Source organism: Thamnophis sirtalis, unplaced genomic scaffold (assembly GCF_051295495.1).
Source record: "Thamnophis sirtalis isolate CommonGarterSnake01/CBP01778 unplaced genomic scaffold, rThaSir2_p1.2 scaffold_2, whole genome shotgun sequence".
NCBI lineage: Eukaryota > Metazoa > Chordata > Lepidosauria > Squamata > Natricidae > Thamnophis > Thamnophis sirtalis.
The window spans coordinates 79,475,887-79,492,805 of NW_028261382.1; positions in this window are offsets into that span (position 1 = coordinate 79,475,887).

Genomic DNA, 16,919 nt, shown 5'->3' on the forward strand with positions numbered 1-16,919 from the left:
GTGTGCAGGAATGATCCTGAAAAAGACTGGGCAAAGCGAGGGAACAGTAATATAAGATACAATATGGCCCATAGCTGCATAGTAGGTGGAGCAAGAGGCTCAAAATGGATGCTCCCTAATTTCTCAGACTGCAAAGGAGACAGCGGGAGAATTGTACTTTCAGACATTAGAGGACTTGGTTTTCCAGAGCCTCATCCTTCCACTTCTATTTCTGTTCTGTAGTGGAAAAAGCTTCTCCAACAGAAGCACTAAAATTGCTCACTTGTGTCCTGGTTCTTAGGACTCAAGTACTCAATTCCAAAATATCTGTTTTTATTTTTCTGCAGTTCCAGATTTCACAGCCATCTGTGAAATCCTATTTTACTACCCAAATGGAACAGCTTTTCTCCTGAAGGATTAGGTGCTTTCTCTGACTGGATCAGTTGGCAAGAGTAACTTACTTGGTCAGTTAAAGCTACCACCTGCAACATTTAGCAACAAAATGCTATTTAAAAGCACACATTCCATCTCTTCCTTGTCTTTCTGTCATCTTAAAAAGTGATATAAAACTTCAAGTGTCTTATAATTTGGAAATGAGGGATATCAGATTCTCATAGTCTTAAATCAGATTGCTTTGAATGTATCAACGACATTCTTAACAACATGGTAAATTTTACGATGAAGAAGATGTTGCGCTACCATGAATGTATTTGATAATATACATTAGATTCTGGAGTGTTCATCCTTGCTAACTTTTATTTTATTTATTTTATTTTTCTGAATTAATTTTATTATTATTTATGAGCTGCCCATCTTGTGCAGAGATGATTCTGGGAAGCTTATAAATATTAAAACTAGTACAGAATAAAATAAGAAAGGGGAATAACTAATTGCTCAGAACTGAGTGACTGATGAGAACAGAAACGGTTTAAAATGCAACTGACTTTATTGAACAACAGCAGAATAGCTAGAACAATTCTCGGTTCCTCTGACATTTTATATCTCTACAATTATTTCCATTTGAGATAGATTGGAATAAGACACCAGCTAACAGTGATCCATGGTTGATGATAAGTGAAGAGTTGGATCACCCCAATCCAAATTCAACACCTTAGTTGCTATGATATACTTGCTCTTCTCAATAGCAGCTGACTGGCAATCCTTGAACTTCCTTCAGGGATGGGAAACTTTTTCCTCTGAAGACCACGTGGCTTGTTTGATGCTACAGAGATTAGTCTCCTATTTAGAAGTGTATCTTTGTTTTTTGTTTTTTAAGACATTAAAATTTAGTAACTGGAGCTGTGGGGTTGAGCAATGAGCCATAGCAGACAGTTAAAGTCGATTGTTCTTGCATGAGGCAATCTGCATGTGATTGGTTGCTATGAGTGTGAAGGAGGAGGGAAAGTCTCTCTCCCCCCCCTTTTTTTTACTGTGTGCCTTGTGTGCTCTGTGATTTACCTGATGAGGCTCCTGTTTGCCTGAATATCTTGAGCTTGTTTGGAGGTTCTAGCAGGGGAGCCCAGGATCGGTACACTCCTTCTATCTGGGATGGTCGTCCTCTTCCACCGAGCACACAGCTTCAGGAGGGATGCACATGGAGCGGTGAGGGAGGAAGGGGACACCCGCCTAGCCAGCCAGATCAGCCGAATCAACCTTGGAGATCAATGGGGTGACAGATGTCGCAGCCAGATCGCCCTCAGATCTGTGTACTCTGTGATTTACCTCATGAGGCTCCTGTTTGTGTGAATATCTAGTTTTCTGTATACATCTATGTAAAATATATTTATTTAGCATGACACCTGCTGTCCAATTCCCTGACAATTTCCATATATGTAAAAGTCATTTTGGCATAGCCTTGATCCCTTTCTTGTAGCAGTAGCCATAGCACTAAGACTTCTATATCACTTCACAATGCTTTACAGCCCTCTCCAAGCAGTTTACAGGATCAACCTCTTGCCCCGATAATCTGGGACCTCATTTTACCAACCTCGGAAGGATGGAAGGCTGAGTCAGTCTTGATCCTGGTGAAATTTGAACTGCCAAATTGCAAGCAGTCAGCAGAAATAGCATTCAATATAGCAATGTAAGCACTGCCCACCAGGATTTATGATTTCTCCTCAACTCTTGAGCAGCAACACCGGGGCGGAAAATAAATGATGAGTCTTCTTCCATCTTTCCAGTCATCCTTTGATAATCACTGGTTTCTTACTGTCATTTCAACTGGGAAACTGGTACTGTATCCCAGTTATTCATCTGGATAGTAGAAATCCATTACCTGATTGCTTTCTATTAATTGTTGAAATAATCTAACTTCATTATAAAAGGAACAAATACTTTTCAGAAAGAAAATTGTTGGAAATAATTTTTACTGTGATGTTTAACTTTTTCTGAATGTTGCAATGTGTCTTCTTCTACAGGTAGTAGAAGACAGGTTGTCCTTCAACATTATTCTCCTACACTAAAGAACAACACAGGTAGTCCTTGACTTACAACAGTTCATTTAGTGACTGTTCAAAGTTACAAGGGCACTGAGAAAGTGACGTATGACCATTTTTCACAGTTACAACCTTTCCAGCATCCCCATGGTCAAGTGATCAAAATTCAGATGCTTGGCAACCAGTTCATACTTATGACTGGTGCTGTGTGCCAAGATCATGCGATTCCCTTTTGCAACCTTCTGATAAGCAAAATCAATGGGGAAGCCAGATTCACTGAACAACCAGGTTACTAACTTATCAACAGAAGTCATTCACTTAACAACTGAGGCAAGAAAAGTCATAAAATGGGGGGAAATTCATTTAACAACTATCTTACTTAACAACAGAAATGTGGGACTTTATTGTGATCATATTTTGGGAACTACCTGTAACATCAAGAGAAATTTTCAATTTTCATTCATACAGTTTGGTACAGGGGATGAGGTAGAAGGTAATCAAAATATTCTATATCATTTCTCATTTTGCAGACCTTCTAGTGATCTTAAATGAGCACCAAGATGATCCAAGCTTATTTGAATCAAAATTTCAAAAAAAGGAGGGGTATGCGTGAATAAGCATGCTGATGTAAATATTTCTCCTACTCACCTTCTGTGGCTGTGACAATTTTCAAACTACAATGGATCAGACAAAACTCCTGAGTCTGTCTTATAAAATGATGACACTGAGGCTGAAATAATTTTAAAATATAAACTAGCTGTATATACACAATAATGGCAAAACCTAGTGAATTGGGGAAGAAGTTTTCATGGCTGCAGGTATTCCTCAAGAAATATCAATAGTTGGTGTTTCTTAAAGCTTACATTCATAGATGATGATTCTGGGTATGTTTTTACTCAGAGTTAAGTCCTATTGAACTCAACAGGAACTACCGCTGAGCATGTGCCAAGGAACAATGTGTTTTTTTTAAAGAAAGCTTGGCAGAGAAATAATTTCACAAAGCTAATTCTTCCTGAATTGATGGCTCAGCTTCACAATCGCTCTTCTACCAGGGCCAAATGTAGCCACTAATGACCTACACTTTACAGTAATTCCCCCACCTGCGTTTCCAACAAGCTGCATTTTATAATTTGATAGAAGGTGGAATGATCCTTCTGCATTTAATTAATTGAATTTGCATAGGATTAAATTAATTTTTATCTGGTTCTTTTCCATTGTTTCTTTCATTCTGCCTAATAAGGTTTAGGTTTAGGTTTATTAGATTTATATGCCGCCCTTCTCCCAAGGACTCAGGGCGGTGTACAACATTAAAAGAAACACATAATACAAATTTAAAAAAAATTAAATAGAATATCCCAAACCCAATTAAAATTGACAATGGCATTTTTTTAAAAAAATTGAATTAAAATTAACAGTGATCACCCCACAAGTGATGCATCTCGGGGTCGATCCCTGCCCTCCAGTCAACACAAACTGGTAGAAGGACAGGTAGGAGGAGAACCACCATAAAATAGTGTCCCCCACTCCCAACCCCTCAAGTCGTCGCTGTACAATACCATGGTCGATGGTATTGAAAGCCGCCAAGAGGTCTAATAGGACCAGGACAGAGGAGCAGCCCCTGTCCCAGGCCCGCCAGAGATCATTGACCAATGCAACCAATGCCATCTCCGTGCTGCATCCGGGCCTGAAACCCGACTGAAATGGATCCAGGTAGACAGCTTCATCCAGGGACTTGGGAAGCTGACGTACTACTGAATTCTCAACAACCTTCACTACAAAGTGAAGGTTGGAGATCGGACGAGAGTTGGCTAAAGAAGCTGGGTCCAGGGAAGGCTTCTTAAGGAGGGGCCTCACCACCGCCTCCTTCAGGGTGGTGGGAAAGAACCCCTCTCTCAACGAAGCGTTGGTAATCGCCTGAAGCCAGTCTTGTGTCACCTCCCGGGAAGCCAAGAGGGACACGGGTCCAGCACACAAGTGGCAGCACTGAGTCTCCCTATAATCCTGTCCATGCCCTCGGGGGGCACAGGATCAAAGTCATCCCAGATAGTCTCCACAAGATTCATCCCCATCGACTGGCCCGAATCTACCCAGTCAGAGTCCAAGCCTGTCCCGATCTGAGCGATTTTATCTTGCAGATACTGAACAAATTCTTCAGCCCTACCTGCAAGGAGTCTTTCCCAGCTCCTTGGTTAAGTAAGGAGTGGGTCACCCTAAACAGGGCAGCTGGGCAGTTATTTGCGGACATGATAAGAGTGGGAAAATGTTGCTGTTTTGCCGCTTTTATCACCACTAAGTAGGATTGAATATGAATTCTTACTAGTGTTTGATCAGATTCGGACCGGCTATCAATATAAAATAATACAATACAAAATATCAATTAATATTTTTCTCGATCTTCCAGAGTTGCAACTTTTCAAAATCTCATCTGGCCAAAATATATAAATGAAAATAGGCTTCAGACCATTGACTGTATTTTTTTGACAATTTTATGCATTTATTTTTATTTATTTTATGCCCATCTCATGGTTCAAGATGACTCTGACCAGCTTAGAAATTAAAAAACACAAACATTTGACAATTATAAATATAAGAACATTAAACTAAAACAATTAAACTAAACTTTTTTAAAATAAAAAAGCCCAAAAACCCAAGGATTTGGAGAGTAAGGTGAGCATAGCCAGATTTTAAGGCTTTGCCTGAGGAATAAAAGAGAGAGTGGATCTTACTTCCTGTGGCAAAATGTTCTAAACGGGAGGAGCAATGGCAGAAGATGTTCTTCTTCTGGATCCCACCAGCTGAAATTCATTGGCAGAAGGATCTGCAGCAGCCCCTTTCTACCAGCGTGAGTAGGGAAAGTCAATCCTATTGGGGAAAGATGATTCTGTAGATAGCCTACATCCATGGCATGAAGGGCTTTAAAGATAATAATTAACATTCTTAATAGAACCCAGTAAAAGATCAGATAGAGTGGCTCAGTGGCTAAGACACTGAGCTTGTCGTTCAGAAGGTTGGCAGTTCAGCACCGCATAATGGAGTGAGCTCCCGTTATTTCTCCCAGCTTCTGCCAACATAGCAGTTCAAAAGCATGTAAAAAATGCAAATAGAAAAATAGCAACCACTTTGGTGAAAAGGTAACAGCACTCTGTGTGCCTTTGGCATTTAGTCATGCCGGCCACATGACCACGGAGACGTTTTCTGACAGCTCTGGCTCTTTGGCTTAGGAACGGAGATGAGCAACGCCCCTAGAGCTAGAAATGACTAGCACGCATGTGTGTGGAACCTTTACCTTTGCTATCCAAGGAGCCTCCAAAACTATCCATGCCAAAACTGGACCAATTGTAGCTTCCCAATACTCTTCAGGGGAAGCCGCTTTAGAATACACTATAATAATCAAGTGGGAGATGAACAATAGTTGGCAGCAATATGCTTGCTGCTTTCAAGGGTGATAAAATGCCCATAAGCTCACAATTCAAATCAAAGTACATTCGTCTATTTTTTTAAAAGTTGAAGGTCTATCTGAAGAACATTAACTTGTGAAATCATAATTATGAATCTAAAATCTTAAGAAAAGCTTTTTGTGATTCAGGGATGTTTGGGATTCTTATTTTTTGATCAAGAGCTAGGCCATTAGATAAGACTATACGATGCCATCAAATACCAGAAAAAAAGCCATCTCCTTGTGTAGAGGACAGCAGTAAAATATAAATAAGGGCTTTAGCTTCTTCATTCTGTTCAAATGTTTCCTTTGCGGAAGTGATTAGAGTAAATATGTTTTCCTGTTATTTTCTAATCTCTGCCATGAGAAAGCTAAATGTCAGAGTGTGTGTTTATTATTACAGGTCCTTGGCATGGATGAGATTTACTCTGCTAAATGTTTTATATTTGTTTTTCAAGGATTAGGACCATCTCCAGAAAGGCAATGAAATGCCATCCCAAGACACATCAACATTTTGTAAATGTGGATAGGGCCAGGTAAGGTTGCATGATTATTTCCATGAATTCTATGAATTGGTGTAACCCTTTGGTGAAGGAAAAAGAAGTTAAGGGACCCAAGTATGTCCAGCCTATCAAAGAGAAGGATAATTGTCTTCCAGTACTTGTGGGGATCTCATAGTGAAGAGATTATTAACTTATTAAAGAGAGATCCAAACTAAAAGTAAGGAGATGTTTTCTGACAGTGACAACAATTAATCAATGGAATAAAAGTTTACTGGAAATTTGACTGGGAAGGTATAAAACTTTTTGAGCAGTGAATTTGACTAGAAGATCTTTGAAGTCTCTCCCAGTCCTATGGTCTATATTCTGTAAAACCAACCAAGCTGGTAGCCAACGCCACCTCTCATAGTAGCCAATTCCAAAGCTGAATTATACATTTTATAAAAAAGCAAAACAAACAAAGAAAACAGATTTATTTCTAGGACAAAATTTCATTGGGTGACCTCTGCTTCAAAATAATCTCCCTAAATTCTTCTCTCTGTTTATGGTTTTTTTTAAAAAACACTAAATAGGTATTTTCCAGGTTTTCAATGATTTAGAATGGTCACTTCTGATGAAATCTTGATGAAATTCGGAAGGCTACCATGCAATTTACAACTCATAAAATACACATGGAAAGGTCCCTAACACAAAGAGAAAAAAGTTAGAGCAACATTAGTACAAAATGCAGACTTCTGGTTAATACAAAAATTTATAATTATTGAATTTAGCCATGATATGCTCTTTTATCTGATACAGATATAGGGTTGGAAGGGACCTTGTAGGTCATCCAAGCAGTTATTTATTTATATTGAAGGGTATTGGGCCTAAGATGGAACCTTGTGGTACCCTACTGCTTACTTCCCTCCATGTAGATGTAATGTCATTAAGGACTACTTACTGAGTACAGTTTGTCAGCCAGGGACAAATCCATCTGGTGCTGATGCTATCTATTCCATTTTTTTTTATAGCTCACCAAGAAGTTGGTTGTCAAATGCCTTGCTGAAGTCTAAATATATTATGTCCACAGTATTTTGCTGGTCTACTAGTTTAGTCAATATGTTGAAAAATGAAGTAAGATTGGTTTGGGGTGATCTGTTGTCAGCAAACCCATGCTGACTTCTAGTTATTACTTTACTCATTTCTAGATTTTTTTTAATTATCATTTTGATGTTAGGCTGATTGGTCTGTAGTTTTCTGGATCTGCTCCCCCCCCCTTTTTTTGAAGATGAGAACCATCAGTGCTTTTCCAGTCTTCTGGTAGTTCCCTTGTGCTCCAGGATTTTTGAAAGATGTGGTACAGTGGTTCTGAGATGACATCTGCCAGCTCCTATAGAACTCTGGGATGTAATCCACAAAGTCCCAGTGATTTGTATTTATCAAGATCAGAGGGGGGTTCTGTTACCATTTTTTATGTTTATTTTAACATTTATTTCTAATCTTTTAGTGTTATGTTTTTGATAGGTTGCGCTATAATTTCTTTTTGCATGAAGACCGATGCAAAAATGATTTAAGCTGCTCTGCTTTCTCTCTGCTACATGTTATTTCTTTGCTGTCTTCTCTCTTTGGTGGATCAACTGTTTCCTTGATTTTTTTTCTTATTTATATGTTGGAAGACACTTTTTATTATCTTTGACTGACACCTCCCATAGTAGACAGTTCCAAATTGTAAGTTCTGTAAAAAAAAGTTCTGTAAAAGAACGAAACAAACAAAGCAAACAGATTTATTTCCAGGACTAAATTTCATTGGGTGAGCCTTGCTTAAAAATAATCTCCCTAAATTCTTCACCCTGTTTATGGTTTTAAAAAAACACTAAATAGGTAACAGGATTTCTCAGGTTTTCAGTAAATTAGAATGGTCACCTCTGATGAAATCCTCCATTTTCAGAACGTTACTCAGTGATTCACAACTCCTAAAATGCACATGGAAAGGTCCCTAACACAAAGAACAAAAAAGTTAGAGCAGTGGTTCCCAAACTTTTTCAGTCCAGCGCCCCCTTGGTGCTACAAACTGATCCTCAGTGCCCCCCACATAGTGGTGGAATTCAATTTTTTTTACTACTGGTTCTGTGGGCATGACTTTGTGGGAGTAGTTGGGGGGGTCATGTGACTGGGTGATTTGCATGACAGAAGGAAGATAGTAACAGTAAAATTCAAAACTGTAACAAGTAATTGCACATTTATTCAAAATCCAATTTAGAAACCTTTTTAGATAATGTTAATTCAACAAAATTGTTGAACATGATCCAGTGATACCAGGTTTTCAAAGTCTGATAGTCATTTATCAAGAACCTTAGTAACTAGTAACTTAGCAAACTCAGTAAAATTTAGTAACTACTTCACTGTTCAGTAAATTCTTAATGTGATGGATGGGCTTGATGAAGTGATACCAGAAAAAAATGACTTTTCAAAGACGTGGCAATTAGAGATTTCCCAAACTGTAGGCAGAACTCCAGGATGTGGGACCAGGAGGATCCCTGTTTTTAAAAACCTGGTTACAGGTAGAGGAAGAGCTCAAGACTCTGATCCTCTCTTTGTCTGCACAAGCCATAGGGGGAACTTGTGGTCCCCAAAACTAGAACCCCTCATTTTTAGATTTAAACCTTAAGTATTGAAATGGCCCATTTCTTCCCGAGTTCCAGTGAAACCATTCCATGTACTGTCATGCAAATCTCCCTTGCGGGTATGACAGATTCCTTCCTCCTCCATGTATTTCCCACCCACCTCTATAGCTTCCCTGCTGTATTTATGATTGGCAGGGCACTCTTCTCTCTGGTGCCAGGGAGCAGCCCGAGCACCGGCGGCAGGAAGGGCAGCGGAAAGAGGAGCACAAAGCGGAATAGCCAGGCAAAGCCCTTGCTTTGTTGGTAAGGATTTCGGGAGGAGCTCTCAAGCGGGGAGAAAGAGCCTTGGGAAAGAAACGAGTTGGCTACTCTGCTTTGATTTTAAATGCACCCATAGGTGTGTGTTTCTATCTTTTCTTCCCTATCACTGGTATGAGGTCTCGCTGGAGGCTGGATGGCCTTTCTGGGGCTTGTTATTTACACACAACACACTATATCCACTTCTATGGCCCTATCATTCCAAGTAGAGTCTTCTGCCCTGCACCTCCAGCACTCCTCTGCCACCTTCCTTGCCTCTTAGTGCCCCCCTGCTGCCCCCTTGCCTCTTAGGGCCCCCCTGCCACCCCCCCCCCCCTTGCCTCTTAGCTCCCCCTAAATCATCCCACCGCTCCCCAGGGGTTGGTACTGCCCACTTTGAGAACCACTGAGTTAGAGCAACATTAGTATAAAATATTGTAATGCAATTCTTTGAACTAGGCATACTAGGAATAGTACAACAGAAAAGAAATGTATTAGATGATCATATACATGCATGCAAATTTTAATACAGGCTTCTTGTTAATACAAAAGTTATAATGATTAATTTAGCTATAATTTACCTATTTCATTTATACCCTAACTTGCATCTCAGATTAATATTTAATATAATAAATTCACAGAATCTATGAGATTAGACTATGCAATAGTCTATAGAATAAAAACCTTTGCAAATCTTTAGCCAAATATCAAATTCTCATTGTAAAATAACCAACAGTTCTGCAACAAATGTTCATAACTCTGGTAAGAATGGACTATCTTTTGTCCTGTATTTGAAGAAAAAGACCCTATACCAAAAGGAAGAAAGAATGCTATAGTAGAAAACAAGGAAATATTAGCTTTTACCATAGTCACTAGTTTATCCAGTTTGCCAATATTGGTGCAATTATTCTCTTAACTGATCTTCAAACTATCATTATGAACAGAAAGGCAGAAAAACTAAAGTTGATATAGAAATACTACAATCCCAAACAAACATTCAATAAATAAACTTCTTAGAGTACATTGAGCGCACAAAGAACACACAAAGGAATATATTCTTTTTATTTTTTAAAAGATTAATGTCTTTAGTTGGAATAATCCTAGCTGTTCCCTAATCCTGAAGTCTGTCATGTGTTTCCTAGTGAAGTCTATCTCAACCTCAGCAACTCAACTCAGCATGCTGACTGGGGAATCCTGGGAGTTGAAGTCTACACAGCTTAATGTTGCTGAGGTTGAGAGAACACTCTACTTGGGTCAACATCAAATTACATAATCTATACAGTGAACCTTATAGCTGGCTTTACCATTCAGAGCAAGAGGACTGCAGTATGGACCGAAATAACTATGTCCCTTTAGATTTTATATGAATTTATTCCATTTATGTTCCTAAACCTTCTTTGGATGGGAAAAGAAATTCCCATTTATTCTTTCTAGAGTTTTGCAATGCTATTACAAAGCACATTTATATGCTGAAAATTGCAATGCTCTGAATGTTGGGATTCAATTAACTGCTAATGTAATTTGCTATCAAAAAGCATATATAACAAATGAGCACCCTATTATACATTTGCATATTTTAGGTGAAAGTCTGATCAAAAGTATTTAAATTAGGGAGAATAATCCCTGTTGGGGATCTTTGTTGGAAAGAGAGAATATTAACGGTATTAAACTAAGATTATTAGGAGAAAGTCTATACAAAAAATGTGCATGATGCAGAATTACAAATACAGCATAATTCGGGAATAGACAGAAAGAATTGGAAACCTGGAAAAAGAAGAGCCTTTGTCATAAGACTTTAGGAGAAGAAAAGTTTAACTTCTCCTTTTTATTGTACCTTTTAAAGTGATTCTTGTTTATAGCATATTGCAGACCACATCCATAAACATCAACTAGCAGTCAGAAGACAGGATGGAAACTTTTGAATTGCAAAACACAGAGTTTTAACTGGGAGACTGGGAGGATCCTAGATCAAGCCAAATTCAAAAAGTCTAGAGAATTCCTAGGATTTGGAACTCAAACAAATCAGCCTTCATCAGGTACACAGATATAAAATCATCTATACATTAATTGAAAGAGACAACCAAAGGGTCAAAAAGGAACCAAAAAAGCCCCAAATATTTCCTCACCGGCAATTAAGTACCAGATGAGCAAACACCAACACCAAGATGAACATTCGACCAACAATCAAGACGTAAACAATATCCCAATCAAGGAACTTCTAACTCAGACAAAATGCTAACATAAAAAACAATTTAATTTGGTAAAAAGGACAATAAGGAAGACTCTCACCAAGACCAATAGGGAAAGCCACTTGTATATAAATAGAGAGCAAATCTCATTCCCTTATAGCATTGATGATATTACCTAGTTTGGTAATGAAATATCTGCAAGAAAAAAGGACTCCACAGTATTCATAAGCAATAGCTGCTTAAAAACAGTAGTGATATCAGCACTATAAGGCAATAGTTTTGAAGTAGCAAAGGCTTCATCACAAAGAATAACCATAATAATAATGATTGCAAAGGGTTAAGCATAATAATTGTTTCATAGTTGTTTTGCCTTGTGTCTTGCCAGCATCTGATTGAAAGAAACAGACAAAATGAGATCAAAAGAGATTAAAAGGAGATTAATGCAGAAGAGAATGTACAAAGGAACTATTTTCTTTCATGATCTGTTTCTTTATTTCTTTTTTAGTCCCTGTTTATTTTAATTTTATATTCCAAAGCTATAAAGGGTCACACCGCAGCTTATGCAACATTAGAAATAGTGGCAGTCAAGAATGCACATATTTGACCTGCCAGTTTAAAAGAGACATGACTTTGTCACCATCATCTTGACACTCGTTTACTAACCTTCTCTGAAGATGCTCATAGCTGCAGTCAAAATTCATCAAAATCACTGAACCTTGTTAGTGAGAGTTAGAATTTGGGGAGAGATTCATTAGCGAAATGAATAACAAATGGAGTCATAAAGAGCCAGTTTGGTGTAGTGGTTAAGATACTGGTCTAGAAACCAGGAGACTGTGATCCCATCTTAGGCATGAAAGCCAATTGGGTGACTTTGGGCTTTTCTATTAGTCCAAAAGATTAGAAAAAATAGGACTAGGAATGAATATAAAGAATGGTCTCAATCTTGACTTATTTATAAAATAAAATCAGAGCAGGGGGGGGGATTTAAACATAAACCAGAAATCAAGAAGAAAGCATTTGGCTATAAATCATGTAGATGTAGAAGAACAGACAAAGCTGGAGGATGGAGTTAAATATGACATCAGTTTGGAGTTCTTGCATTGCAAAAGAGACCCAAGCCCAACCTTCCATGAATTTCATTGACACTTTTCTAGTATCAATTTAGCATTTACCATTAGTTGATTCATCTTTACAATGGCAAGAGTGTGCTTTGAATTCAATAGTTTTGTTTAATTGTGCCTGCATTGTGTTCAATTCCAACATGACAGTCACACTCTGCCAAAGTTTATCACTTGGAAAGATTGAACAAAGTGGGATAATCAGTACCACCATTGGATCAATTTGCAACTGACTGACCAACCACACTCAGCAGGTAGTTCACAATGGAACTACATCTATATGGCAGAAAGTATGCAGTGGGGTAACCAAAATTCTGACTTAGGCCCAGTAGTCTTCAACATCTTCATAAATAATTTAGATGAATGAATAGCAGGGTAACTCATCAAATTTAAAGGCAGCGCCAAGCTGAGGGGAACAGCCAACACTTTAGAAGATAAGCTCAAGTTTCAGAATGACCATGAAAGACTTGAACATTAGGCCTTATCTAACAAAATTCAGTGGTCAGAAAGGAAAGGTTTTACACTGAGGCAAGAAAAACCAAATCCACAGATATAGACAGGGTGATACCTGGCTCAACAGTAGTAACTGTGAATGAAATCTAGGTGTCGTAGTAGAACCACCACTAAAGTTTGAGCCAGCAGTGTGCTGCAGCTGCCAAAAAGACTAATGTAATTCAAGGTTTCATAAACAGATGGATAATTTCAAGAAATGATAATACTAGTAAAGCTATACTTGGAATATTATATTTAATTCTGGTCACCATGACACACAAAAAAATGATGAGATGAGATGACAGCAACAAAGAATGTAAGGAGTCTGGAGACTAAATCAAATGATGAAAGAAGAAGGAACTTGATATGTCCTGTCTAAAAAAGAGGAAGACTATGGGTGATATGATAGCAGTCTTTCAGTCCTTGAGGAGCTGTCACAGAGAAGAGGGAGTCAATTTATTCTTCCAAGCAACTGAAGGCTGGACAAGAAGTAACAAGTTGAAGGTCATTAAAAAGAGATTCAACGTATAAGTAAGGAGAAATTTTCTGACAGTGAAAATGATTAATCAAATGAACAGTTTGCATCTGGAAGTTGTGGGTACTCCATCACTGGAGGTTTTCAAGAAGAGATTGAACAGCCATTTGTCTCTAATGGTATAGGGGCACCTGACATAGGAAGAATTTGGGCTAGAAAACCTCCAAGGTCTCTTCCAACTTTATCAATCGGTGCTCTGGGATTCCTCTTGGTTATTTGCACCTGACAATGGGTCTATAATTATATTATGGGAAGTGCACATTGTGGATAGTGCTGCTATTCATGGGCTTGTTGTGGTTCCAAAGACTTTAATCTGGCCCTTCTTTCTTCAATGTTTACTTTCCAAGAAAATTAAGACTTTAATCCTAGGGCAACAATGCTATGTGTGTTTGAAATGGCTGTTGCCAGTTATGGAATATTGTGGTTTGGCAAAGAACATTTCTTCTTAAGTATAGTAAACATCATCCTCTTGTCACAAATGATGAATTAAACCTTGTTGTCCTTTCTTTTCTATTCGACATCATCCTCTTGTCCAGGTGAGAACATCTCACTGACAGCTCACAAATGACAAATGAAGTCTTGTTGTCCTTTTTTACTATTGGTGTTGTGATTCAGAAGGGCTTTCAGCCTCCAAAGTTGGTGCCCACAAAAATATTTTCAGTTTTCCTTGCCTCATAAAGAACTTTCCTTGAACTGGTGAGTGGGTTGAAATGGACACTAACTTCCTGGAGAAAATACTTCTCTGAGGTTCCCTGCCTAACCTTTTAAAAAAAAGAGATTAAGTTACAAAAAGGGTTAGGGTTAGGGTTTGGTATCTTTTTCAAGGGCCAGTGTCATATGAATTAAGATGTTGGATTGGATTCAGGACAGCTATGTTTAAGTTTCCAGTTACCATAAATCTCATGGGATGAGTTTTCACATTAATTTTCTTAGCCAAGATTAACTCCCAAGATTGGTGCTGTGAGGAGAGAATCAGAAGTGATTTCATGTATATTTTGTGCTCCATGTAGGAAATGTGGGAAATTAATGTAAGAGAATAAAAGAGATTCTCGAATGTAGCTCTTAGGCAAAAATTTTCCTGGAATATATTGATAATCTTCTGTTTATGGTTTTTTTTTCTTTGACCAAGATAATATAATTTTATTTAATTTCTAATAATTCCTAGATTATGACAATAGATTATAACAGACCAGCAAATTCAACACAAATATCACAGGTAAATAGGATAAAAAGTGAAAAATAATTGTTCTATAATGTCTAAAACTATGACATTCTGTACAAATTATAGGACAGTACTTTGCTATGGTCAAGGAAATAAAAACAGACTGATCCAATACTAAATCTTGAAATAAACCATGATACTGTATAGAAATCCAAGAGATAATTTTCATCTAGACAAGAACTGTTACATCAGCAAAGAGGGCTGAAGGGTTCTTGAAGCTGCAAATTTGGCAATAAATCCCTATGGAGTTTGTAGAAGAAATGCTAACTCTAAAACTTCCAAATTCTGCTAAATTAAAATCTAGATATTTTGGTGACACTGCTTAGGGCTGCTGGGAAATACCCCGTTGTTAGAATTATCTGGAAGTCTAAGGGACTATTATAAAGAAAAGACAAAAGATTCTGAAAGAAAAATCCATATGCATAGAATATATATACCTATACATATATTCACCTACTTAAATAAAACGTAGGTAGAATTTTTTTTGACTAAGCTAGTGAATTATGTAGCAAAAGTTGCTACATAAAATTTCTTTTCATAAAGGAGATAAAAGAACAAATAAATGGTGCTTTTACAAGATGAAGGAGCATAACCCAGAATGTGGAAGAAGAGATGGAGAAAAAAAGAAAAAAACTTTTTAAAGGAAAATTTGAAAGTGATGAATTAAGGTTGTGTGTTAGACAAAAGTGTTAGAAACTTATTTTTAATGTGTTATTTTGAACAGCAAAAATCATTTGTCCATAAATTTGGCTTATGGAGTGCTTAATTATCAATCAGTCATGAAACGTCCTATAGTCAATTCATAAAATGGAGGACAAGTTCCAGTTCTAGCAAAGACAATTTTGATAAAACTATTTTTAAATGAATAAAAAATAAATGTGTAGTCAAAATACAGCATATTTTAAAAGTAATACAGCAAATGTGGCCACCTTCAGAGAAAGGAAAACTGAGATCAGACAATAATAATTTAGACAGAATTAATCTGAATGATCTGGAAATGAACAACAATCATAGAGAAAAAGTATGTGATAATCGAGAAGTTTCCTTGTCTACTGACTGTGAGTGATGATCTCTTCTTCAGGAGCAAAATATAGAGATATAGAGATACATATTAATGGGAAGAATGAGGTTGTTCAGTTGATAGCAGCTATAAGGAATGACCCCGAACATGGGATTCTGATTTATTAATCTCTTTTCTCTTCAATCACTCTAAAACACAACCATGTTCTCACTTCAAGAGAGCTCATTGAGTAACTCATTTTTAAGATGATTGAAAGAGAAAGCTTTTCCTCCTTTTTTCTATTATGGGAAAAGATTTTAGAAATTTTAGATCAGATTCAACATCAAACTGAGATAAGAAAAGCATTAAAAGCAGTCTATATTTGCAGAAGTATGCATACATTGTAATATTGGTTTATCATTTATCCACCCTTCAAACAGAAAGGTTAAATTTAGCATAAGATGTGGCTTCAGCGACTTTTATAGCTCTTCCCCCAACAGCTTTGCAATTTTAATTAGTTTGGTCTCATTGCAGGAGAGGAGATCTGGTGATGGTAAGGGCAGAAATTCTGAAAGAAAACAAGCTGGCCACCAAAGAGAGTTTCAAAGGCTCATATATCTCCTTGTTTCTAAATGAAGAGAAGGTTGTTTTGCATTTGTCCTCTTGGGATGAAGGAGCTGATTCTACTGTGACTTCTCTTTCTCCCAAAATTGCCTAACAGTGTGATCAAAAGCAGAATTAACCATAACCCTAAGGGGAAATAAATGTTTTTGAGTTCTCTACAAAGAGAGAAATCTATTATGGCATAGAGGGTTTTTCCCCTGTAGTGAAGTCAGGCGTTCCTTAGGTGAATGCATTGACATAGATTCATTCTATTCCAAAATAACATCATTTTTCAGACTCTACTAGTCATTTCATTGAGCTCATTGACTGGCAACCAGCACTAAATGCTAGCAATATTGAAATGATGCTAGATTGCTGAAAAAGTGCCTCTTACACAAATAATACTATGAAAACCAATTCTTGGCATTTAAAACCCCATGCCCAAGAGGCCCCAATTTTTGTTGAATTTACATATGAGCCACAGACAACATTGATATGAGTATTTAATCC